Source organism: Scyliorhinus canicula, chromosome 15 (assembly GCF_902713615.1).
Source record: "Scyliorhinus canicula chromosome 15, sScyCan1.1, whole genome shotgun sequence".
NCBI lineage: Eukaryota > Metazoa > Chordata > Chondrichthyes > Carcharhiniformes > Scyliorhinidae > Scyliorhinus > Scyliorhinus canicula.
Window position 1 is genome coordinate 59,484,848 of NC_052160.1, and position 26,786 is coordinate 59,511,633.

General features: G+C 48.8%; 1 protein-coding gene across 1 annotated transcript in view; it reads left to right on the forward strand.

Annotated features, from left to right (window-relative positions):
• The first annotated feature begins 548 nt into the window (after positions 1 to 548).
• Positions 549 to 26,786, forward strand: part of rnf216 (ring finger protein 216) — a 263,325-nt gene continuing 237,087 nt past the window's right edge. The window contains exon 1 of the mRNA XM_038820989.1: positions 549 to 771. The gene's annotated coding sequence lies outside the window, so the exon portion shown is untranslated. The remainder of the gene's footprint in view (positions 772 to 26,786) is intronic.

Genomic DNA, 26,786 nt, shown 5'->3' on the forward strand with positions numbered 1-26,786 from the left:
GCTGGGATTGTGGCACTATCACTAGACTAATAATCCAAACACCCATGATATTGATCTGAGGATCCGGGATCGAATCCCACCATGGCAGGTGATAGAATTTATACTCAATAAAATATCTGGAATTAAAAGTCTAATGATGGCCATTGTTGATTGTCGGAAAAACCCATCTGGTTCACAAATGTCCTTTCGGGAAGGAAATCTGCCAGCCTTACTTGGTCCAGTCTACATGTGACTCCAGATCCACAGCCATGTGGTTGACTTTTAACAGCCCCCTCAAGGGCAATTAGGGATGGGCAATAAAAGCTGGCAGTTTAGGAAGCCCTCAGCCCATGATCAAATAAAAAAGGGTGGGAAGAGAGGGAGGGTAATGGGAAAGGGAAGGCAGAGTGTGGCAGGGGAGCGGCCATTGGCTGGGGGAGGGGCAGGGGCAGGGCCCGGGCGGGGGGGGGGTGGCCGGAGGGCAGTGGGCGGGGCTGTCTCGGGACTGTCACCACATTTGTCTGCGCGCTGCGTCTGAGGTCAGGAGGCCGCCGTGGTGACGTAGCGTGCGTCAGTTCCTGTGTTTGGAGGCGCTGGGCTGAGCGGATTCAGGGCCTGGGCTGCTGATCGCAATGGGAGACCAGGTTGTGGTGGGGCGACTGCACACACAAACAATACTCTAGATTCAAGCTTCAGCTTCGACCACCCGCTTCAGCTGCATTGCCCTCTGGGCCGCCCGGTAGTCCTCTCGGAGGAGCGAAGGAGCCGCTGCCGGATTCGGCCTCAGAGTCGGTGAGAAACCCGAGAAACAAACCCCTGCCCTGCGAGGGGTCCGGGGCCTTTCACTGGGGCCTTTCACTGGGGCAGTGACAGGCGACAGACATATTTATAGTGATTCCCAAACCGCTTCACGGCCTTCAGCCGCACCCGATCCACCACTGTCAACCCCTTCCACCCCTCTCGCCCCCCTTCCACCCCCATCGCCCCCCTTCCGCCCCCTTTCAACCCCCATCGCCCCCCTTCTACCCCTTCGCCCCCCCTTCTACCCCCATCGCCCCCCTTCTACCCCCATCGCCCCCCTTCTACCCCCATCGCCCCCTTCTACCCCCATCGCCCCCCTTCTACCCCCATTGCCCCCCTTCTACCCCCATCGCCCCCCTTCTACCCCCATCGCCCCCCTTCTACCCCCATCGCCCCCCTTCTACCCCCATCGCCCCCCTTCTACCCCATCGCCCCCTTTCTACCCCCATCGCCCCCTTTCTACCCCCATCGCCCCCTTTCTACCCCTTCGCCCCCCTTCTACCCCCATCGCCCCCCTTCTACCCCCATCGCCCCCCTTCTACCCCCATCGCCCCCCTCTACCCCCATCGCCCCCTTCTACCCCCATCACCCCCCTTCTACCCCCATCGCCCCCCTTCTACCCCCATCGCCCCCCTTCTACCCCCATCGCCCCCCTTCTACCCCCATCGCCCCCTTCTACCCCCATCGCCCCCCTTCTACCCCCATCGCCCCCCTTCTACCCCCATCGCCCCCCTTCTACCCCCCTCGCCCCCCTTCTACCCCCATCGCCCCCCTTCTCCCCCCATCGCCCCCCTTCTACCCCCATCGCCCCCCTTCTACCCCCATCGCCCCCCTTCTACCCCCATCGCCCCCCCTTCTACCCCCATCGCCCCCCTTCTACCCCCATCGCCCCCCTTCTACCCCCTCGCCCCCCTTCTACCCCCATCGCCCCCCTTCTACCCCCATCGCCCCCCTTCTACCCCCATCGCCCCCCTTCTACCCCCATCGCCCCCCTTCTACCCCCATCGCCCCCCTTCTACCCCCATCGCCCCCCTTCTACCCCCATCGCCCCCCTTCTACCCCCATCGCCCCCCTTCTACCCCCATCGCCCCCCTTCTACCCCCATCGCCCCCCTTCTACCCCCATCGCCCCCCTTCTACCCCCATCGCCCCCCTTCTACCCCCATCGCCCCCCTTCTACCCCCATCGCCCCCCTTCTACCCCCATCGCCCCCCTTCTACCCCCATCGCCCCCCTTCTACCCCCATCGCCCCCCTTCTACCCCCATCGCCCCCCTTCTACCCCCATCGCCCCCCTTCTACCCCCATCGCCCCCCTTCTACCCCCATCGCCCCCCTTCTACCCCCATCGCCCCCCTTCTACCCCCATCGCCCCCCTTCTACCCCCATCGCCCCCCTTCTACCCCCATCGCCCCCCTTCTACCCCCATCGCCCCCCTTCTACCCCCATCGCCCCCCTTCTACCCCCATCGCCCCCCTTCTACCCCCATCGCCCCCCTTCTACCCCCATCGCCCCCCTTCTACCCCATCGCCCCCCTTCTACCCCCATCGCCCCCCTTCTACCCCCATCGCCCCCCTTCTACCCCCATCGCCCCCCTTCTACCCCCATCGCCCCCTTCTACCCCATCGCCCCCCTTCTACCCCCAACACCCCCCTTCTACCCCCATCGCCCCCCTTCTACCCCCATCGCCCCCCTTCTACCCCCATCGCCCCCCTTCTACCCCATCGCCCCCTTCTACCCCATCGCCCCCCTTCTACCCCCATCGCCCCCCTTCTACCCCATCGCCCCCCTTCTACCCCCATCGCCCCCCTTCTACCCCCATCGCCCCCCTTCTACCCCCATCGCCCCCCTTCTACCCCCATCGCCCCCCTTCTACCCCCATCGCCCCCCTTCTACCCCCATCGCCCCCTTCTACCCCCATCGCCCCCCTTCTACCCCCATCGCCCCCCTTCTACCCCCATCGCCCCCCTTCTACCCCCATCGCCCCCCTTCTACCCCCATCGCCCCCCTTCTACCCCCATCGCCCCCCTTCTACCCCCATCGCCCCCCTTCTACCCCCCATCGCCCCCCTTCTACCCCCATCGCCCCCCTTCTACCCCCATCGCCCCCCTTCTACCCCCATCGCCCCCCTTCTACCCCCATCGCCCCCCTTCTACCCCCATCGCCCCCCTTCTACCCCCATCGCCCCCCTTCTACCCCATCGCCCCCCTTCTACCCCATCGCCCCCCTTCTACCCCCATCGCCCCCCCCTTCTACCCCCATCGCCCCCCCTTCTACCCCCATCGCCCCCTGCTACCCCCATCGCCCCCCTTCTACCCCCATCGCCCCCCTTCTACCCCCATCGCCCCCTGCTACCCCCATCGCCCCCTTCTACCCCCATCGCCCCCTTCTACCCCCATCGCCCCCTTCTACCCCCATCGCCCCCTTCTACCCCCATCGCCCCCTTCTACCCCCATCGCCCCCTTCTACCTCCATCGCCCCCCTTCCAGCCCAATAGCCCCCCTTCCAGCCCAATAGCCCCCCTTCCAGCCCAATAGCCCCCCTTCCAGCCCCATCGCCCCCCCTTCCAGCCCCATAGCCCCCCTTCTCCCCCCGTCGACCCCCTTGCGGCCCCGTCGACCCCCTTGCGGCCCCGTCGACCCCCTTGCGGCCCCGTCGACCCCCTTGCGGCCCCGTCGACCCCCTTGCGGCCCCGTCGACGCCCTTTCGCCCCCGTCGACGCCCTTTCGCCCCCGTCGACGCCCTTTCGCCCCCGTCGACGCCCTTTCGCCCCCGTCGACGCCCTTTCGCCCCCGTCGACGCCCTTTCGCCCCCGTCGACGCCCTTTCGCCCCCGTCGACGCCCTTTCGCCCCCGTCGACGCCCTTTCGCCCCCGTCGACCCCCTTTCGCCCCCGTCGACCCCCTTGCGGCCCCGTCGACCCCCTTGCGGCCCCGTCGACCCCCTTGCGGGCCCCGGCGGCCCCCTTCTCACCCTCCCCGTGGCCCCCTTCTCACCCCCCCCCCCCGTGGCCCCCTTCTCACCCCCCCCCCCGTGGCCCCCTTCTCACCCCCCCCCCCCGTGGCCCCCTTCTCACCCCCCCCCCCCGTGGCCCCCTTCTCACCCACCCCCCCCCCAGTGGCCCCCTTCTCACCCACCCCCCCCCGTGGCCCCCATCTCACCCCCCCCCCCCCCGTGGCCCCCATCTCACCCCCCCCCCCGTGGCCCCCTTCTCACCCCCCCCCCCCCCCCCCTTCTCACCCCCCCCCCCCCCCCCCCCCCGTGGCCCCCTTCTCACCCCCCCCCCCCCCTGGCCCCCTACTCACCCCCCCCCCCCCCCCGTGGCCCCCTTCTCACCCCCCCCCCCCGTGGCCCCCTTCTCACCCCCCCCCCCGTGGCCCCCTTCTCACCCCCCCCGTGGCCCCCTTCTCACCCCCCCCCCTCGTGGCCCCCATCTCACCCCCCCCGTGGCCCCCTTCTCACCCCCCCCCCCCCCCCGTGGCCCCCTTCTCACCCCCCCCCCCCCCGTGGCCCCCTACTCACCCCCCCCCCCCCCATGGCCCCCTTCTCACCCCCCCCCCCCCTCGTGGCCCCCATCTAACCCCCCCTCGTGGCCCCCATCTCACCCCTCCCCGTGGCCCCCTTCTCACCCCTCCCCGTGGCCCCCTTCTCACACCTCCCCGTGGCCCCCTTCTCACCTCCCCGTGGCCCCCTTCTCACCTCCCCGTGGCCCCCTTCTCACCTCCCCGTGGCCCCCTTCTCACCTCCCCGTGGCCCCCTTCTCACCTCCCCGTGGCCCCCTTCTCACCTCCCCGTGGCCCCCTTCTCACCTCCCCGTGGCCCCCTTCTCACCTCCCCGTGGCCCCCTTCTCACCCCCCCCGTGGCCCCCTTCTCACCCCCCCCGTGGCCCCCTTCTCACCCCCCCCGTGGCCCCCTTCTCACCCCCCCCCCTCCGTGGCCTCCTTCTCACCCCCCCGTCCCCCTTCTCACCCCCCCGTGGCCCCCTTTTCACACACACACACACCCCCCGTGGCCCACTTTTCACTCCCCCCCCCCCCCCCCCCGGCCCCCTTCTCACCCCCCCCGTGGCCCCCTTCTCACACCCCACCCCCCCCATGGCCCCCTTCCAAACCCCCCTTGGGCCCCCTTCAACCCCCCCCGTGGCCCCCTTCTCACCCCCCCCCCGGTGGCCCCCTTCTCACCCCCCCCCCCGTGGCCCCCTTCTCACCCCCCCCCCCGTGGCCCCCTTCTCACCCCCCCCCCCCCGTGGCCCCCTTCTCACCCCCCCCCCCCCCCGTGGCCCCCTTCTCACCCCCCCCCTCGTGGCCCCCATCTCACCCCCCCCCCGTGGCCCCCTTCTCACCCCCCCCGTGGCCCCCTTCTCACCTCCCCGTGGCCCCCTTCTCCCCCCCCCCCCGTGGCCCCCTTCTCACCCCCCCCCTCCGTGGCCTCCTTCTCACCCCCCCCGTCCCCCTTCTCACCCCCCCCCCGTTGCCCCCTTTTCACACACACACACACACACCCCCCGGTGGCCCCCTTCTCATCCCCCCCCCCCCCCCGTGGCCCCCTTCTCACCCCCCCCCCCCCCCGTGGCCCCCTTCTCACCCCCCCCTCGTGGCCCCCATCTCACCCCCCCTCCCCGTGGCCCCCTTCTCACCTCCCCGTGGCCCCCTTCTCACCTCCCCGTGGCCCCCTTCTCACCTCCCCGTGGCCCCCTTCTCACCTCCCCGTGGCCCCCTTCTCACCCCCCCCCCCGTGGCCCCCTTCTCACCCCCCCCCCTCCGTGGCCTCCTTCTCACCCCCCCCGTCCCCCTTCTCACCCCCCCGTGGCCCCCTTTTCACACACACACACACACCCCCCGTGGCCCCCTTTTCACCCCCCCCCCGGCCCCCTTCCCCCCCCCCCCTGTGGCCCCCTTCTCACACCCCCCCCCCCATGGCCCCCTTCCAAACCCCCCTTGGCCCCCCTTCAACCCCCCCCCCCCCCGTGGCCATGGCTCACTTCCACCAGTGTGTGCCCCCCCCCCCCCCCCCCCCCCCCCCAATATCCCCCACCATGCCTCCAGTCCCAGCCCCATGTCTATCATGGTCAGGAAGTCATCAGGATGTCGAGAAACACATTCATTTTTGTTTACATTAAGAACTCTGAAGTTGTTGGATTGATTTGACCATGCTGAGTGTGATGCTGTCTGTTCTTTAAAATGTGACCAGTGTTCGGAAAGGCTGCTCTGTAATCTAAGGGGGCTAAAAATGTTTTGATACAAATGACCCATCTGTCGTTTTACTTTCTATTCCTGGTTCCGCTGACGTAGTTATGTGGGACCAATCTGTTCATGTTTATTCCTCATGCTGCCTCCCCACCTTCCAAATGGAATGCTGTACTGCATCCAAGTTCCCAGCACAAGAGAAGACGTTAATGCTCAAAACAATTCAAAGGCTGTACCTGGCCTGCTCTCTCAAAAGTCGTGTTTATATTTGTCCAAGGATGGAACACGATACAGGCAGCCAATGAGTATATCTGCTTTTAGATGTCTAAAATATATACACTTCATGGGCCCATTTTTTCCCAATTAATTGTGCATTCTTTCTTTGCAAGGGAATTTTGATTGCACGACAAGTTACGGCACAGGATATGCTGACTTTGTTCTGAATTGTTTTTTTTTCTTTTTTTAAAAATAAATTTAGATTACCCAATTATTTTTCCAATTAAGAGGCAATTTAGTGTGGCCAATCCACCTACTCTGCACATTTTTGGGTTGTGTGGGCGAAACCCACGCAGACACGGGGAGAATGTGCAAACTCCACACGGACAGTGACCCAGAGCCGGGATTGAACTTGGGACCTCAGCTCCGTGAGGCAGCTGTGTTAACCACTAGGCCACCGTGCTGCCCTCTGAATTGTTTTTTAAATGAAAGGTGCTTGGAATCACATGTAGCTTGACTTGCATCAAGACCATAAGACATAGGAGCAGAATTAGGCCCATCGAGTCTGTTCCGCCATTCAATCATGGCTGATATTTTTCTCATCCCCATTCTCCTGCCTTCACTCCATAACCTCTGGCCCCCTTATTAATCAAGCACCTGATCGACGTACTCCACTAACAGGGTTATGTTTTCAAAATGTAAAAAATGACCACCACCTCTTTGTTGAGTCATAATTTACAGCCAGACTGGAACTGTACTGTGTCCTGCAACACACGTGAAGAATTTCTAATAGTTTTAAAATCAAGCCTTGACAAAAACACCTTGCTGCCCTGGTGAACTATACAGACATACGGTTTGTAGATTTAATTCTTGACTTGTTCAGAGGCAGTAAGGTTGCGACATTTAGTTGTGGATTTTGGGTTCGGAAGGAGAAAATCGGCCAGAGGTCGTATGTAGAAAGTGTCTGAAAAGGTTGGGTATAAAAGCAGAAAATATTGGAAATACTCAGCAGTTTACACAGCTTCCGTGGAGAGAGAATCAGTTAATGTTTCAGATCAATAATCTTCATCCGAACTGAGAAGAAAGTCACCCCTCTCTCTTGTCATTCACTGTCATGGCCTAAATATTAACCGGCTCTTTGATGAGAGGCGTCGGCGTGCTCTGTGCCGGTGATTATTTTCCTCCCATGGGAATCTTCCTGAGCCCTGCATCCTGGCACCCACTGCTCTTTAGTCTCTGGTCGACTGTGAAGGCCATTCCTCCTCTTTGAATCATTGTTCCGGCCGTTGCACATCATGGGCATCTCCGATACTTGAATTTTTATGAACTCATTGTCGCGTCAGCCTTGGCTCGGAAACCGACAGATGATATGTAACTTGTTCTTACTTCCCCCAATTCTGGCAGGTGCTTGCTAAACCTGAGGCCATGCTGGGCATTGGGCTGATCCTGGATAATGGTCAAGGTGCTATTGGCTCTGTTGGCTTTCACTTTATCTTCTATGTACGTCCCAGGAGAAATATGAAGTGTTTCTCCAATGATCAGATGATAAGGCTTCTTTGCCACGTCTTCCAGTGTCGTGGCCAGCATTTCTCCTTAAAGCAGCACCAGCAAAAATAGATTTTCCTGTTTGATTCATTTGCTGTTTGTGGGATCTCAAATTGTTTACTGCTTTTGCTTGCTGCAACAAATGTTTAGTTTTGAAAGCAGTCCCCCATGGGCTCTTGGTGTGCCCTGGTCTCCTTTGAGTTGCACTGAACTGTATGTTACATTTGTAAACAGTGACTTATTGCTTTTTTTTTTGGAGCGATGATTAATGAAAGCAAAACAAGCCACTCCTTCTGAACGTCCATACATCTTAGCTGTACAGGCAGATTTATCACAACAGTGCATATTAATCCTGACACAGAACTTAATCGTGTCCTAATTAAGTAGCTGTGTCTCAATTAGCATCACTACAGCAAGAATCTTTGCAATTCATTTTTGACTCTGCGCTCCACATTGGATAATGTGGAGACCAACCCTGCGGCTGAATTTTTTTTTAAGGAAAAGAGCAGTATTAATGTTTTTGTACTGGGTTTAAGTAAATTGGGAATCCAAAACCTGCTTTTCCCTGTGTTAAAAAGTTGCTGAAAGTGAGATTTGTTTTAATCGTAAGTGGAAAAAAGTTAATGCTAGAGAACGGCAGAGAAAATCAAACTGGCAATTAGCTGTGCATTGTCTGCTGAACTGCAAATTATGCTCAGAAACCACAGCTTGTCTATCCTGAGTTGCGTGAGTGGAATCGGAATGCATACTGTGTGGGTGTTGCAGGAAATTTGGAAATAAAATGCGTCCAAATTTATGTCCCTGGGTTCAAAAGTAAAGGATTGATTGCCATTGTTCAAACACCCGACATCGAGAATTTTAGCTCGGGCTCATATCAGCCTTTTTAAGTGGAATTCTTTTGTAGAAACTGCAAATTCGGGAAAAAAATAGTTTGGTTGGTTTATCAATTTTCTGCCTTCGGTGGAATCATTTGGAAATAATGGAAAATAGTCCAGTAAAAGCAAATCAGGGAAAGTGAACACCGGCCATTTTTATATTCTTTACCAGAATTCCAATGCAATAACGGACGTGTGAAATTATCTTACTGCCTCCATATCAACGTGATGAATGACCCACAGTACAATTATAGTCTTTTTGCCTGGCAAGGATGATACACTCATGGCTACAGATCTTTCATTGGTGGGAGTAGAATAGAATAATTTGGGGTGCTGAATTCAAGAATGTTCAGTCTGCACGAAAGATCACTGGTTTGAAGGTATTATGCATTTGTATTAATATGTTAAATACACCTACTACTTTAACTCCCATCCAGTGTTTTATGTTTGTGTGCTTAAAGGGAAAGAGTTGCGGAATAAGGTGAGGGTCAGGCCATTTGGCCCCTTTAGCTTGCTCCGTCATTCAATTAGATCTCAGCTGACATTGGACATTGCTTTATCGCTTGGTCACAATATTCTTTGATTTCCCTTGAGACCAAAAATCTATTGATGTCAGCCTTGAATATAGGCAACGAGTGAGTATGCCCACCATCTGAGGTAGAAATTTCCACAATCTTCTGAGTAAAGGAATTGTTTTTCATTCATAAATGGCTGATCCCTGGGTTGGCACGGTGGCACAATGGTGTTCTGGACTCCCGGATGGTTCAGTGCAGGCCCAAATCTCTGACTCCATCAGGGGTGGGCAAGGCGTTGCTGGTTTTCATGGAACAGATCAGGGGGCAGATCTGTAGCATTTTGTTTGCACCCGGGTGATGAAGATTTTTCCTTTTCTTCCCATGTCCACGCTCGCATATTGACTTTTTGTGGTGGATTGGTGTCTCCTGTGGAGGGGGCAGGTTACTTGGCGATTGAGATTCCAGACAATGCACCACATTTTGTTGATTTGGCACTAGAGTCGGGTCCTTCCAACATCCGCCATGGACATTGGATACGGCATTATTAATGGACAAGAGATTTTGTGAATGCATGACCACTGCCTTTGGGAAATATATTAAGTTCAATGAAAGGCGGTGGGCCAACTGCGACATTCGAAGGGTGTATTTTATGAACACTGGGAGAAGGCCAGTCGCCTTTTAGCTCACTGGCCGAGGTGGCAGACAGCTTCCTGGGAGATTGTGCAGATGCGGGACTCAGTGGCAGCCTGGTTTCCGCCCACCTCAGGTCAGTGTGGCTTTTGAAATGTTTTATCGGGATCTCTATAGATCGGAGCCCCTGGCTGATGGTGGACTTTTTGGATGGGTTATCCATCCCAGTGATGGAGGGGAAGAGGCTGGAAGAGTTGAAATCCTCTTTGGGCCCAGATGAAATGAGGAAATGCATTGGGTTGATGCAGACGAGTAAAACCCCTGACTGTGATGGCTTTCCATTTGAGTTTTATAAGAAGTTTGTGGAACAGTTCATCTCTTTAATTTTAGATGTGTTCAACAATTCCTTGTCTCAGGGTTCATTGCCTGTTACACTTGCGCAGGCCTTGATTTCCCTGATCCTAAAGAAAGACAAGGACCCAATATAATGTGGATCATATCGACCAATTTCACTTTGAAATACGGACACTAAGTTACTTGCAAAAGTGCTGGCACTGCGGTTGGAGCCCTGCCTCCCAGAGGTGATCTCGGAGACCAGACAGACTTCATCAAGGGTTGGCAATTGTCGGCCAATATATGTTGTCTGTTAAATGCCGTTCTCTTCCCCCTCTTTGGTGCCTGAACCTGAGGTGATTATTTCTCTAGACACTGAAAAGGCGTTTGATTGGGTGGAGTGGTGATATCTCTTTTGAAATTCTTGGGAGGTTTGGATTTGGGCAAAAATTTATATCCTGGATTTGTTTATTGCATAGGACCCCCACTGCTTGTGTTCACACAAATGGTTTGCATTTGAACTACTTTCTTCTGAATAGGAGCACGAGGCAGGGATGTCCATTGTCTCCGCTTTTGTTTGCTCTGGCAATAGAACTGCTTACCATAGAGCATGGATTTTAAGGGGATTAATTGGGTAGGGGTGGAGCACAGGGTGGCCTTGAACGCGGATGACCTGCTTCTTTATATTGCAAACCCCGTATTCACACTGGGTGAGATAACAAAGCTGCTTGGGAGTTTTGGATCCTTCTCTGGGTATAAATAAGTTGAATCTGGATGACAGCGAATACTTCCTGGTTATTCTGGGTGGCCCATGATTGGGCCTGGCATCATAAATTATACTAGTTTGATTAATGGGGTTAAAGCTGACTTACAGAAGTGGGATAACCTCCCTCTGACCTTGGCAGGCAGGATCCAGACTATTAAGATGAATGTGCTCCCGATATTTTTATTTTTTCCAAAGTGTCTCTGTTCCCCACGTCCTTTTTTTGTCAAAGTTAATAAGTTCATTTATTAGGGTGGCTGGGTAAGATCCCAAGGATCCGTAGGGCCTTCCTTCGGAGAGAGAGGCAATCAGGAGATTTGGCTTTACCCAATTTATTATTTTATTATTGGGCAGCCAATATTGAGAAGGCACAGGAGTGGTTTAGTGATCCAGGTTCCTTTATGGAGGCAAAAGTGAGGGTTGTAGCCCTGGTGTATTGCTGCCATTTTCTCAAGCAAGATTTTCCTCTAATCTGGCCGTGGTGTCCATCCTGAGAATCAGAAAGCAGTTCAGAAAGCATTTTAAACTTATTTCCCTGTCTTTACTGGCCCCTATCTGCAATAATCACCTCATTTTGCCAGTGGGTCTAGAATCAATGTTTCAGTCATGGGAGCGGAGGGGTTTGAAGAGGTTTGAGCACTTCATGGAGGGAAGGTTTGCCAGCTTGAAGGAGCTGTCAGAAATTTCAACTCCCTTGCTCCAATCTGTTTAAATTCGTGACTTTTCTGACAAGGCTTTTCCCTCTTTCCTCATCGCACCATCCTCCCTGTTGAAGAGGATTTTGTCTTTGGCCAGGTCTGGTGGGGGGATTATTTCGGTCATATCAGCGGAGTCGGCTCCGTTGAATGACGTATAGGTGAAATGGGCCTTATTCTAGATGATGAGGCATGGAGTGAAACTCTTCACAGGATCAACTCCATGTCCTCTTGTGCTCGGCTTAGTCTGATCCAGTTCAAGGTGCTGCACAGGGCTCATCTGACCAGGGCGAGGATGAGCGGAATTTTCTCTGGGGAGGAGGACAGGTCTGAGCGTTGTTCTGAGGGACCGGCTAACCACACTCATGTTCTAGTGCTGTACCAAGTTAGTAAACTGTTGGGTCTCTTTCTGCAACACCATTTCAGAGATATATAATGTCCGTCTGGAGCCATGTCCGCTGGTGGCCATTTGTGGGGTACCAGACTCGCCAGTGCTGCAGACAGGGATGAAGGCGGATATCCTCGCCTTTGCCTCATTTAGAGCCTGGAGGCGAGTTCTCCTTGGGTGGAGTCTTCTACTCCGCCCAGTGCCTCGGCTTGGTTGGGTGACTTCATATCGTTCTTACATTTGGAGAGGTTTGGAGCGCAACGGTGGTCCAGTGGTTAGCACTGCTGCCTCACAGCACCAAGGACCCGGGTTGGGTCCCAGGTCACTGTCCATATGGAATTTTCACGTTTCGCCCCCACAACCCAAAGATGTGCAGGGTAGGTGAGTTGGCCACAATAAATTGCCCCTTGAAAAAAAGAATTGGGTACTCTAAATTTATTTTTAATAACATTTGGAGAAGTTCAAGTACACCTTTAGGGGGTCGGCGAAGATTTCTACGGAAGATGACAGACACTGATTTTTTTTTAAAGAGCTAGTCACCGGTTTAGTTTACTGTTTGGGGGGGGGGGGGTAATGTGTACTTTTGATTCTTTGTCATTGTATTTTTAAAAACGTAACTTGTAATGTAGGAAATGCAGCCGCCCATTTATACACAGCAAAGCCTTTCATCAGCAATGATATAAATTACTAAGTTAACTCTCTTGTGCTTTCTCTTCACCTGTGCAATGAATTAAAGCATGGGAGGAGGAGCAAGAGAGACCATGGAGGAGGTCATGGGTGACTAAGATATTTTTCTCCCAGAGTGGTTTTATGCTGAATAGGGATACGTACATTGGATTTGTGTGCAAATTCCATTGTTTATATAGTGAACATTATGGTTTTGGTGACATTGCTTTTCCTACTTAATCTTTTTCCAACTGTGAGGAAATTGAGGGAAATGGGATCCTGGGCTCGCTTCTCATAAGAAAGACCAATTGGAGGTACCTGGACAATATGTACTTAATTTTATTTTGATAATTTATCACATTTTGCCGTACACTGAGTTATCTTGTGAACAATGAGGAAATACAGGACCAGACTATGCTGTCCAATTGCCTTGTGCAGTTTGCAGAATAACGCCGTACTCTCCTGATGTCTGAGACCTACGTATGATTATGGATCTTTCATTGGTGGGAGGAGAGGTATAACAGAATAGTTTGAGGTGATGAATTAGGAGTTTTAGTATTGTGCTAAAGAGCACTGATTGAAGGTATTATGCAGTAGTATTGATATGTTAAATATACCTACCCCTTAAATATAAAGGGAGAGGAGAAAGAGAAATCAGTAAAATGCTGAAGCTTGAATATCTTGGTGGGACTTGTATTAAGTGTAGCACTTCAGATCTGTGATCTGAATCAAGGTGTGTTTGAAATGAGCCCAAGATGTTAAAATGACTAAAAGTGCGTATACTGTGCATAAAAAAATTGTATTGCCACAGCAAGCGAGCTCTGCTTTGTATTTTGAACGAGTTTGCCGCACAGTAAATCACTGGTGCAGACAAGTTGCTTGTCTGAACACAGACTCATCACATAATCACCAGATAGGTTTTGTAGAGCTTCATTCCATTTGATCTCGCCCTTCCAGAATAACAGCTCAACCCCCTGCTAGTTAAGTGCTCAGCTGCTGAAATTAATCCAGTGTTCCTTGCTTTATTTAGCCACTGTTCCTGGTGATCTGTTCTAGCTGTTGATCAACTTGACCGAAGTAGTCGTTTACACCATCAGTCCTAAGCTTATTTGTCTGAACCTGTCGCCTCTTGCGCAGTTGGAATTGGTAGTATTCTGTTGCATACCTCAAATAACGTGAAAATGTTTGCAAAATACCTCATAAACTTAAACTGCAAATAATCAGTACCAGGAAGCCTTCCGAGAGAATGTTGACTTGTTGATTTCCTATTTCTGCTTCAAGACACAGGCTAAAAGCTCCAAATGATCTGTGATCCAAGTTCGCAAAACATAGTCGTGTTGCTAATTTTGTTAAGTGTGCTTTACACCTAATTGCTCTGTTTTATAACCTTTGCTCTAGAGTCGCCAGGTATCTTTATGATACCACCACGAGGTTCAAGTTCAAGTGCTGATCAATAACTCAATACACAGTTAGTAAGGTGCAAATCAAAACACATTTATTATATACACAGTCAATCGCTACTCATGCATAAAATACTATTCACTAGGCTATTTCTAACACTAACAGGCCAATACTTAGCTTTCAGTGTTCGATCCTGAGTCTGCAGGCTTCCAGCTGGTATGGACTAAGGGTTAGGAGCGCCTATCTCGTAGCGTGCGTTGACTGGACACTTACTTGGTTGGTGCAGCTGCTAGGCAAGTCTCTCAGAGTTGTGAGTCATGGCCGAGTTCTTTGAGAGCTGCCAAGAAGGACAAACTGAACTTGGGGACTCTATTTTATAGTCCCATGGGGTTTTGTGCCCTTGTGGGCGGACCCTGTACCTGGTTCCAAGTGATTGGACTGAGTTCTGATCACTTGGATTGATTTCTCCAATACTGGAGCTGTTCCCTGATCGCTGGGCGGTTCCTAAGTGTCCGTTGGCCTTCCTTTGTCTTGGCTTCTGCTGGTGCCGAGGAGTCTGGCTTGGCCTCGATTATCTTAACTGTTTCAATTGTTCCCGGGGATCGCTCATCAATATGTAGATGGTCGTCAGTTTCAGTGCTGTCTGGGTTCTGCAAGTTCTAATATACAGAAGATTTTGCACCTGCTTGTTTTTCTGTCCTTGGCTGAATTTCCCTGCATTCTTAGCGAATCTCCATTTTAAAGTCGGGAAGTGGCCAACCCAGGTGGTTACAGTCGGCCAACCGTTGAAATTAGCTGAGGCAGAAACAAACCTAACTATTAAAAAATATAGTACAGTCCGTATACTAAGTTAGCATTTGTTGCACCAGAATAATTTCATGACAAACTTTACAAAAGAAATGTAATAATACCCCAAAAAATCAGTAAACATTGTTATTTGTTACAAACATGGGCGTAAACTGTGCCAGTCTTGAAGCACTTTTATGATTGATTCCAACTGAAGGCATGGTAGGGACGCAGGCTGGTGCTGTATGAACTGCTTTTTGTGTATCATGGATTTTGTTCCCAAATTGCCTATTTTAAATTCATGCTCTCTCTCATTCTGGATTTCCCCTAGCAGAGGAAATTCAGCTTCTGAAGACAATCCGTGATAAATTTTATGAAATTTGTTATGGGAAATAGCAAATGGCCATTTTGTATTAGACTATGATCCCTATTTCTCAACTCTCCAGCCACAGACTGTCTCAGTATCTTAACCTATCAAGCCCTCTCATTGTTCTGAATTCCAGAGAATGTGGGTCCACTCTACCTATCTCTTCTCATTCCTGACCGATAGGTTGTGAAGTCTTTTGCTATAAGATTGTATTACAATAGCCATGGTAAAGCAATATGTATTTTGTGCCTTGGAAGTGCAATTTATTTTGAGCATGCACGATCATGGTGGATGATGGTGGGAAAGTGTTTTAAAGTTAAATTCTATCATTTATCTCTGCAGCGCGCTCTTCATTCCCAACCCAAGCACTGCCCAAAATCTCAATACATCGGGAAATTTAGCCAGTAAACTGCATCCCTAAGTCAGTTATAGATTTTATTTTGAGATCTGTGGATTTGTTTTGTCGAGGTAATTAATGGAAAGATTCACAGAGATTCTTTTCTCAACCTCCAATTTAAAATTCTCATCCTTATTTTTGAATCCCTTTGTGACCTTGCCACCTACTATCTCCAACCTCCAGCGCCACAACCCTCTGATATCGCCTTGCTCTAATTCTGACCTCTTGAGAAACCCCGATTTTAATTGCTCCACATTGGTTGCCAAGCCTTCAGATGCCAAGGCGTTAAGTTCTGGGATTCCCTCCCTGAAAGTCCCTACCCTCTTTTCCTCCTTTCAGATGCTGCTTAAAACCTGCTGCTTTAACAAAACTTTTAGCCATCTGTCCTAATACGTATGTCTGTAGCTCGGTGTCAACCTTTGCTTTATAACACTGTGAAGTGCCTTGCGTTTATATAACACGTTGAACATGATTACAAAATCCCAAGTTGTAGATAGTTGCCAAGGACAAAATAGGCATCTGAACAGCTTGCCTATACTGGTGTAGGTGGGCGTATGAAAATTGAGGTTTCCTGTGCTGCAGTTGTTAAGTTGGGGCATGGCTCTTCATGCACCTTTCTAGTACTTTAAACAAGTTACAATTTTCTACACTTACATTGTAAGATGTCACTGTCTATTTGATCCGTGACCAATGCCAGCCATGCTTTCCAGAAGGATTTACCTAGAATGTTACTATTGGCTGGATTTCTCCCTCGATAGGCCAAGTGCACTTGGGGCTAAGGTTGTCTCATTGCTGTTGTAACTGAAATAAGTTACTTCAGAACCAATGAAGGATCGAACTGGGGACCTTGATGGTCCAATTAGTTCAATACTGTACCAGGAGATGCATTTACCTAGCAGTCGGAAATTTCTACGGTAAAATGTTTTGTTTTTCTTTCCAACTTGATCCCTTTGCTGAAAACCCTGGCAGGACTTGTTGGCAGACTATTCAACTATGCAACCATTCTGTCCTCATCAGTTACCATATTTAGCACACTTCTATAGGTCTCAGTGGATGGTGGTTGGGGGCAGGAACTTTGAATGATATGGTTCTCAACCACTCGAGAGTTATGCGCTGGGGAAATCAGCACCAAGACCCTCCTAGTCTGTGTGGTTCAAACATGCATTCAGTCTGTAAGTTCTAAATGCCTCAAAGATCTGCATATCCCAGGAAAATAGCAAAATGTTGTGATTCTGTTTTCATATTCTTTGTAAAACTGGGCCATCCAAAGTGTGCTATGGCAATCCTGATGTTCTGGCCTGGGGAATTTTGATGAAATACTTGCGGCTACTTTTATTCCCTAATTTTTTAAGCTTCTTCAGGTTTTAAATCTGTAGGTCTAAAGGTGTATTATCAGCTCTGCTCACTGATAGTTAAATCTGAGCACCCAGATCAGCATTGGCAGCTTGTAATGGGGATAAATTAATGAGCATTCATGTAAGCATTACTTGCACAGGGCCCACAGAGCTCCCCGGTCTACAGCTAAACCAACCTTTTATATAACAATGTCTGCTAATGGCACTGGTTCATGATTCTTTCCAACTGGTTTCAGCCAACCAAGTGTGTTCATTTTGGTGATGCTGCTGGCTACCCCAGATCCCATGCGATAAGCCAGTGAAAGAAATTTTGCCTGAAGCTAATTTTTTAGCAACTTAATTACCCCAGAAAGACCACGGGTTTGAATAGTCCTGTGTTATATCAGCTTTTCTTCACATAAAAAAGTCAGCTGTTCTGCTTGAAGGAAGTGGGTGCTTGGAATATCTGGTAGTTTCCTATATATATATTTCCAATAAGTTACAGTAAAATATAAATTTGAAATAATCTCTGATGTCATGCTAATAGACTTGTCGAGGCATGTGTACATTTTAAGTAGCAAAATTATTACCGCCATAGGCCTGTGCTGGTGAGGTTACTTTTGGGCAAATTCGTTTGGCTTGCATTTCTGCAATCTAGAATTTTGATTATCACTGTTCATCTGATGTAAATTTTCTCCCTTTGCCAAATGCTGATGGTTAATGTTCGCAAATGAAGAGAAAAACACTGTATTTGGGCTGTGGCCCAGATATTGGAACTGAATGATGCTAAATTTGCAACTTCTCCTCTATCCCTGCATGATTGTCCTTGTACTTATTCACACTGCCACTCTTGTTAGCCACCTCATACTGTTCTCAAATTACAACATGCAATCAAATAATTTGCCACAAAACTGCTTGTTCGTCATTCCTACTGCAACCACCAGCGGCGATAATGGCGGACAGGGGAACTATTGGGAAATGTCTTAAGCTGGTGCTTAGGAGTGTACACAGAAGTGCAATCAAAGCTGAATAGTTACTAACCGAAGAGAGCGGTCAGAAAAAGTGGGCTGGATAATTGTCAAATAGGACAGTGAAGGAGGTTTTGAGCAGTCTCTTTTAGCCCGAGTTGGTGGCTAGCGGGGAGAATGGAATTAGTGGCAAAGAGAATGTAAATTAGTGATGGGGCTGAAGGCAATGGCATAGGATTTAATGTTTACCTGGAGAAAATTGCACGACCATGTCAGACACTGGAGGATGCTGGAGATCTAGAACTGTGCGCCATCAATGTATACATGGAAGGAGGCTGGACAGCTTTAAAGGGGAGCAAAGGAGACCGAGGAGAGACCTTTGGCGATCCCAAAGATACCTATTGAGACAGGAAGAAAAGCTGTTGCCAGAGATGCTCTCGTGACAATTGGATAAATAAGGGTGGGAGATATTTGGTTTGGCTATGTCAAAGGCTGCAGATAGGTGATGAGAAGATGATGCACCATTGTCATAGTCACAGCTTTCATTTGTGGCTTTGATCAGGATCATTCCCGAGCTGTGACAGGGCCGTAAATCTGAAATTGAAATAGATTGTGGGAAAGGTGGACAGGAATTTAGGAGGTAACATGTTCAAGGATTTTGCAACTGGAGTACTTGGACTGATGCATTGGTGAACTGTTGGTATCAATTGATATTGAGATGTCATCTGAAGTGGGACTCCTACCGATTGTTGCCTCTTTCCTGCCAATAGCTAATATGATGTCAATCGTGACAGCTTTTTTATAAGTTGCCATTCTGTCTTTGTTATTTTCCATTAACCACAAATGCTCCCAAACCCAAAACTGCTTTTCTCTCTCTTAACTCTACTGGAGTCGTATTGAACAGAGTAAAGTTTGCTATATTTTCAGAATGATTGTTTACGCATTGTAAGGGTCCTCCTGTTCCATTTTGTTTATTCCCTTGTTACTCCCTTTTCTTTTACTTTTGCCGTAACATTGTTGATTCATGGATGATTTCTTTCAGGCAACCTGCCATTTTAATTCAAGCAGAAGAAAGCATGGCCTGTGCCTTTAATTCAAATGGAAGGATCCAGAAGGCAGTCCTGATTTTAATTGTGGACTGGTACCAATGACAGAGATTGGCTGGGACTCCGTTTGATTGATTTGGCTGATGGCCAATGAATGAGCCCAGAAGGTTGTGCTCTGCCCAGTATCAGGTGGTGATTGGATATTATCCCATTGGAATGTTTCTCAGAACCATGATGTTCCATTTTAGTTTTACTTTTGATTCTGGCAGCGGAGGTAAAATATCCTCTCCAGAAAGCAGCTGCTAAACCTCTTCAAAAAAGATACAGCTAACTCTCTCCCTCCAATCATCAGCCTGCGGGTGTTGGATTCTTGAACACAGGGCCTGAAGGCAGGCCACAAACTGAGAGCAAAGTCGAATGAAACAGAGACTCTGTCGAAACAGAGACCCTGTCGCACCAGAGAGTGTATAGATAGCAAAACAAGGACTGTGATTCCCAAGTTGACTGTGGCGAAAGCGTGCAAGGATACATCAAAAGAAGCAACGACTCTTTACATTTCCACCCCCCCCCCCTGATTGTCTTGTGTGTGTGTGGATGTTGGGGGGAGTCATGTTACAGTAATTTGGGTACTTATTAATATTTAACCAGCTGTATCTACGTATTTCACCATTAATCCTGTTAGAAATAAACAGTAATTGTGTTAAACCTGGCGACTGCAATTATTGGGGCAGGCAAGGGCAAAGATTTCGGAAGTTTATATCAGAATTATTTGTCAATTCATTTGTGTCGTGACTCCGGGGCATGTGGGGCTGGCATTGGCTGTGCACCATTGGCTTTATTAGCTCTGGTTGTGGTATGCCAATTGATATGACTCTGGTAACTCGGAATTTGAGTATTCCTCCATCTTCCACAGAGAATCATTCCTGTGACAGATAATTCAATTGTTCATGTGCCAATATCAAGTTACTGTGTACCGCAAGATACATCTTGATGCTTGTTTACATCTGCTGACCATTCCATCCAATTTTAGGACACATTTAGACTTTGGAATTGGGCCATGTGATCAGCATTAGAAGCATTGATGCAAAGTGCCTTTCTCAGCTAATTTAACCTATTTACTGCTAGCCATTCGATGAGTCCATTAAAATAGCAAATAACAGTTTTGGATGGAAGTATTAGGTGCTTGTTTATTAACAGTTTGTTTAGTTTCAAGGTCTTGGTATAATGACATTGGCTTTACTGTGATTGCTGGACTTTGTACACTGAATGCTTCAGTGAACATTGTCAGAGAAGTTGAGATTCCAACATAGACCTTTCAACATTTACCAATAATCTAAAAAAAAGACTATTAAAAGACCAGTGACATTTCAGGATGCCGTATTTCCTTCCCAAAAGAACATTAGTGAACGTGATCATTTTAAACAACAATCTACAATGGTTGTTATCTTTTTAAAATAAACTTAGAGTATCCAATTCATTTTTCCAATTTAGCGTGACCAATCCACCTACCCTGCACATCTTTTGGGTTGTGGGGGCGAAACCCACGCAAAAAGGGGGAGAATGTGAAAACTCCACACTGACAGTGACCGAGGGCCAGGATCGAACCTGGGACCTCAGCACTGTGAGTGCTAACCACTGCGCCACCGTACTGCCCTGGTTTCATGGTTATTACAGTTTTTATTGAATTCAAATTTCAACGTCTTCCTGGACATTTGAACCCGGGTGTCCCAAGAATTACCTGGTTCCCTGATTACTTGCCTCAAATTAGCTGAGAGTGCCAGTATTTATATCCTCTCGAGCCTTCTCTCACTATGCCAGCATGACCCCCTTTCCCTTTGCCCCTGTATCTGAGGATCCCAAACTGATGAGATAAAAGCCATCGCTGTGGTCTTCTTGAAAGCAAGTTTGAGCAATCTGAACCTAGTTCCAAATTGACATTCATTTATATAAGCAAGAAATATTGGTCAATTTTCTTGTGTCCATGGGGCAGCATCTTGCCCACACAACTTGTAGAGTTTGGAGCAGCATCACAAGGATGGGACAAAGCAGTTCAGCAAAAGTGCATCTAATAGACATTCCGCAGCTGTGTTAACTAGGACCATTAATTAGAAAAGGATATTAAACCCATTTACAGTATGATGCATTAATGTCACCCGTGGTAAAGTCTTACCAATCTATTTATTTATTAAAATTATTTTACCATATTTCTTTATTTTGAATCTTAAATTTACATCACTACATTTCAGAACTTGCGTTGGTCTAATTTTTCCTCTTAGGTAACTGATTTGCCTCAAATTCCTACCCCACGATTCTTTTGAGAAAATAAGGTCTTGTTAAAATATATATTTCCACTACACTTTAATTCCCAGCACCTCACAAGCCTGCCACCTCCACTGTTGACAAAGAAAAAGGGCAAAAGTTGCAAGAAAATCCACTATTCCAAGTTTCCTCCCAAGCCATGCATCAACCTGATTTGGATAGATACCAATGATCTTTTGTTGCTGGATCGAAAACTTGGAACTCCCTCCCTAACAGCACCTGGGTGTCCCCACATCATGCAGACATCAGAGGTTAAAAGTGGCAGTTCGCTGTCACCACCTCAAGGGAAATTAGACATGGGTATTAAATGCTGAGAATTACGATTGCCACACAGATCCCATGAATCAATTTTTTAAAAAACCTAGTAATTGCATTACTACCATTTATCTTTTCTGTAATTTTAAATTGTTGGCATTCCTTTTTGTTCTGAGGAGAATAACTCAAAATGTTTTTTAAGTTCAGCCCCTTGGACAGAGGACCTAATCCCTCTTTTGCACTCCTGTCCAGCCTTTTTTATTGTTGTTAGTCCTGCAAGACTGCAACCAGGTATACAACTTGTAGTGATGCCATACCTGCTCACTTGCATGGGTTTGAGTCGATCTGATGCTCAGCATCTTGGGTTTAATTGATCTATTAATTAGCGGAACAAAGAATATCAATTACTTGAGACTAACTTAACATGCACAAAATATTGTTGTAGCTGTATAATGCACAAAATATTGTTGTTGCTGTTTAACTTTACTGAAACAATCTCAATTTTCAGACCAAGTTCAAGAAAATAACAGCCAATTTCATCCTAGGAATCAAAAATACATTTTTGTGGCAACCTTAACTTAGTCCAACAAATGTCGCTGAATATGTGTTCGGACCAAAACCATTTTACTTTAAATAGGGGCAGGAAAGGACAAGGTAGGAACTAATGATCAGGTTTCCTACCATAAAGGCACTTAATTTTTCCATTAAATCCCTGCAGTTTAGAAGAGGGCCATTCGGCCCGTTGAGTCTGCACCGACCCTCTGGCAGAGCACCCTACCTAGGCCCACTCCCCCCGCCCTTTCCCCGCAACCCCACCTAACCTGCATATCTTTGGTCCGTGGGAGCAAACCTGAGCACCCAGAGGAAACCCATGCACATACAGGAGAGCGTGCAAAAACTCCATACAGGCGGACAGTCACCCAAGGCCAGAATCGAATCCAGGTCCCTGCCGCTGAGAGGTAGCAGTGCTAATGACTGTGCAACATGGGGAGAAAGCATGATTGGGAGAAGGCATGATGTGCATTTAAACATTTCGGTGTTGATGTTGGACGGAAGACCTTACACGTGATAGGAATATGTGGAAAAGAAACAATTGATTATTTATTTTGAGTGCATCCTTTCTGATATTCAAGATGAAAATTAGAATTTAGTGTTTGGAAATGAGTGGTTGTCAGGGAATGGTTCTGGTAATGGCACAATCTTGAAAGACAGCGATCAATAATGTATCTAATGCTGAGCACTTAGTGGCTTAATTTTATATATAATAAAAATTACTAAGTTAGAGTTTTGGAATAGTTTTTGATTGGACACTACTTGCACGTTTACTTTTTTCAAGTTTAGGGCTCAAAGGAAAAGATTCAATGTTTTTCATCTAGTGAATAAACAAACACAGTTTAATCAAATCTTACATGTTCCACGTTTGTGTTGTGAAACTGGGTATTTTAGCCACAAAACTTGTACATTTTTCATATTATCAACATGTGAATCTTCGGGGGTGGGGGGGGTTTGTAAAAACAAAGGACAAGCTGCTGTTGTGCTGTGGCTGTTCTGGCTCAACATGTTGAAATTGTTATTCACTGTATTTATCATGCTTTGGTCATGTCTTGTTTCAATGAAATGCTATGAATCTGTGAAATTGAGAATGTTCCACTTGTAAAACAATGTATTAAGAAGGAAGACTTTGAAACCCACTGATTTATACCAATGATATCTGCATTTTATTGTATATTTACTCTGTGGTTTAGTCAGGGAGCTCAAAGTTTGACTATTTGCTCATTTGAGGTGTGGCAGCCATCTGTATAGCCCCAGGTCATGCAGGTGGAAACAGATTGGCAGTCTGATGGCCTATCTGGCAAACCTTGATGGAACTGCACGTTTGAATGAGGTGGACTTAGCTGCCAGTAATGACCTGCTGTTCAGATAGTGTATTGGACTACAAGTTAAATGAGAAGAATAGGTTTCATAAACTCTCCTTATGTTCTCTGAATAAAGAAGATTAAGGAGTGATTTAATTGAGACGTTATAAAGGATGAAAGGGGTAGATAGATACTGTTTCCACTGGTGGGGTGAGTCCAGAACACTGGAATAGAGGTTACAATTAATGCTGGCTGCTAAGCGGTGCTGCCAGAAAACACTTCTTTACATTATGAGGAGTGGAAATCTAGAATTCTGTCCCTCAAAAGGTTGGGGTTACTTGAACATTTCAAAACTGAGATTGACAGATTTTTGATAAACAGGAGTATTAAATGATATAGAACCAAGGTGGTATGTGGAGTTAAGATGTGTATCATCATGACCCAGCTGAATGGTGGTACAGATTTGAGGGGCTGAATGGGCTCCTTCTGTTTCAATGACACTCTATGCATGCAAAGAATGGTCAAGCAGGGAGTCCACTGTTGGCAATTAAGACAACTGCATGAGGTGGCACGCTGAGGGGGGCGATAAAGAAAGTTGAAAGAAAGGTGGTGCTTGCAATTGTATGTCAACTTACTATGTCCTCAAATCAACTGAAAGTGTTTCACAAACAATGTAATTTTTTGATTTGTTAGAAGCATTGGCTACAGGATAACTGAACCAAACATCAGTGTGAATTATACATTCTCTCATCTGGTAATAAATGTCAGTCAGAGTTGTAAAATACTCCAAATGTTATGACTGTTTTTTATAGCAGTCACATAAGCCATGTTCTGCAATTAGATGTTATAGGTCCAGTTGCCCTTTGATTACTTCATCAGTAAAGTGAAATAGCCCCGTCATGGGCAGCAAGTTTGGTCAATGCATGATGCAATTAATAAACACAACCGTTGCACATCTTTGTTTTTTGACAAAACCTGAATAACTTGAGTGGACATGGTCTTGTTTAAGAGCCTGCTCACGAACCTTAAAGAGCTATAGGTGTGCTTGGTGAAGGACACTGGACAACATCATGCAGTTTGTTCATGTGATGTGCTTTCAGCTCCACTTTGCCTGAGAGAGACTGCTATTTGTCAAAAATAGCAGCGGAACACTGCTCTATCGAACAGTCATCAGATTCATTGATCCATGTCTACAGGGGGTGGCAGCATTGTCAGTAACACAGCAGCAGACTGTATTTAGTCAATAGAGAATTAAACTGGATAGACCACCTGGCATTGACGAGGCACTGGAAATGACAATGGCACACCCATCCCTGTCAAGCCTGCAAAGACCACCTCGCTAACATCTGGGGCTTGTGGAGAGCTGTCCAACAGACTAGTCAAATAACAATCTGACATAGTCATACTCGTGTAATCACACCTAATAGACAATGTCTCTGTCACCATCCCGGGGTATATCCTGTCCCATCGGCAGTGCAGACCATCCAGTAGTATAGGAGTCGGGAGGGTGTTGCCTGGGAGGCTTCAACATTGACTTCAGGCCCCATGGGATCTTATGGCATCAGGTCCTGCTGACTGTCACTGAACCACAATCAACCGGTGCTGGCCTTAATTGCGAGAAAATTTGAATATAAGAGCAGGACCTTGGTTAGGCCACACCTGGAATATTGTGTGCAGTTTTGGCCTCTTTATCTGAGGGGCTCTTGCTCTAGAGGGAGTGCAGCGAAGGTTTACCGGACTGATTCCTGGGGTGGCGGGACTGACATATGAGGAGAGATTGAATCGGTTAGGATTATATTTGCTGGGGTTCAGAAGAATGAGGGGGGGGGGGGGAAATCTCATATAAACCTATAAAATTCTAAAAGGGTAGATGCAAGAAGGATGTCCCTGCATGGTGGGGGTGTCCAGAACCAGGGGTCACAGTCTGAGGATACGGGGTAGACAATTTAGGACAGAGGTGAGGAGAAATGTCTTCACCCAGAGAGACTGGCCTGTGGAACTAGTTACCACAGGAAGAATCATAGGTATTAGGTATTTTTTGAGTCATCGATTAGCTGAGGTCTGCATAAAAGACAGACAGAAAGCGCACTCAGTAAGCTAGCGCTTTTCAAGGAGACACATCCTGAGTGAAACACACCTAGAGTGGGATTGCAACTTGGTAATTTGGTGCAGTGAGGTAATTCGGTGCAGAGTGAGAGAAGGTGCTTTTTCGGAGGTGCTTTTTAACCCTGGTAAGTGACTGGTAAGTAGTTTTTCTTTTCATTGTCTAATTTATTTATTTTTATTTTGAAATTGTTGTTGTATAAGTTTACCTAAGGTTTAAGACATGGCAGGAGATCCCAGGCCCGTGTCATGCTCCTCGTGTGCGATGTGGGAGCTCAGAGACACGTCCACTGCCCCTGGCTCTTTCACGTGAAAGAAGTGTGTTCAGTTGCAGCTCCTGTTAGACCGCTTGACGGCTCTGGAGCTGCGGATGGACTCACTTTGGAGCATCCGCAATGCTGAGGAGGTCGTGGATAGCACGTTTAGCGAGTTGGTCACACCGCAGGTGAAAATTAATGAGGGAGATAGAAAATGGGTGACCAAAAGAAAGAGCAAGAGTAGGAAGGCAGTGCAGGTGTCCCCTGCGGTCATCTCCCTGCAAAACAGATATACCGCTTTGGATACTGTTGAGGGAGATGGCTCACTAGGGGAAGGCAGCAGAAGCCAGGTTCATGGCACCGTGGCTGGCTCTGCTGCACAGCAGGGCAGGAAGAAAAATGGCAGGGCTATAGTGATAGGGGACTCGATCGTAAGGGGACTGTGGACGCAATCGAGACTCCAGGATGGTATGTTGCCTCCCTGGTGCAAGGGTCAAGGATGTCTCGGAGTGGCTGCAGGACATTCTGGGGGGGGGGGGGGGGGGGTTTAACAGCCAGCTGTCGTGGTGCACATAGGCACCAACGATATAGGTAAAAAACGGGATGAGGTCCTACAAGCGGAATTCAGGGAGTTAGGAGTTAAACTAAAAAGTAGGACCTCAAAGGTAGTAATCTCAGGATTGCTACCAGTGCCACGAGCTAGTCAGAGTAGGAATGTCAGGATAGATAGGATGAATGCGTGGCTCGAGAGATGGTGCAAGAGGGAGGGATTCAAATTCCTGGGGCATTGGGACCGGTTCTGGGGGAGGTGGGACCAATACAAACCGGACGGTCTGCACCTGGGCAGGACTGGAACCGATGTCCTAGGGGGTGTTTTCTAGAGCTGTTGGGGAGGGTTTAAACTAATGTGGCAGGGGGATGGGAACCGATGCAGGAAGTTGGAAGGTAGTAAAACAGGGACAGAAGCAAAAGGCAGTAAGGGGAAAAGTGCAAGGCAGAGAAGACATAGTCAAAAATCTAAAAGGGCAACAGTACAAGGTACAGTGACTGAGGGGAGCTCAGTGAATAGGCCCAGTAATAACGAAAGGAATAAAACTGGAGATGTTAAG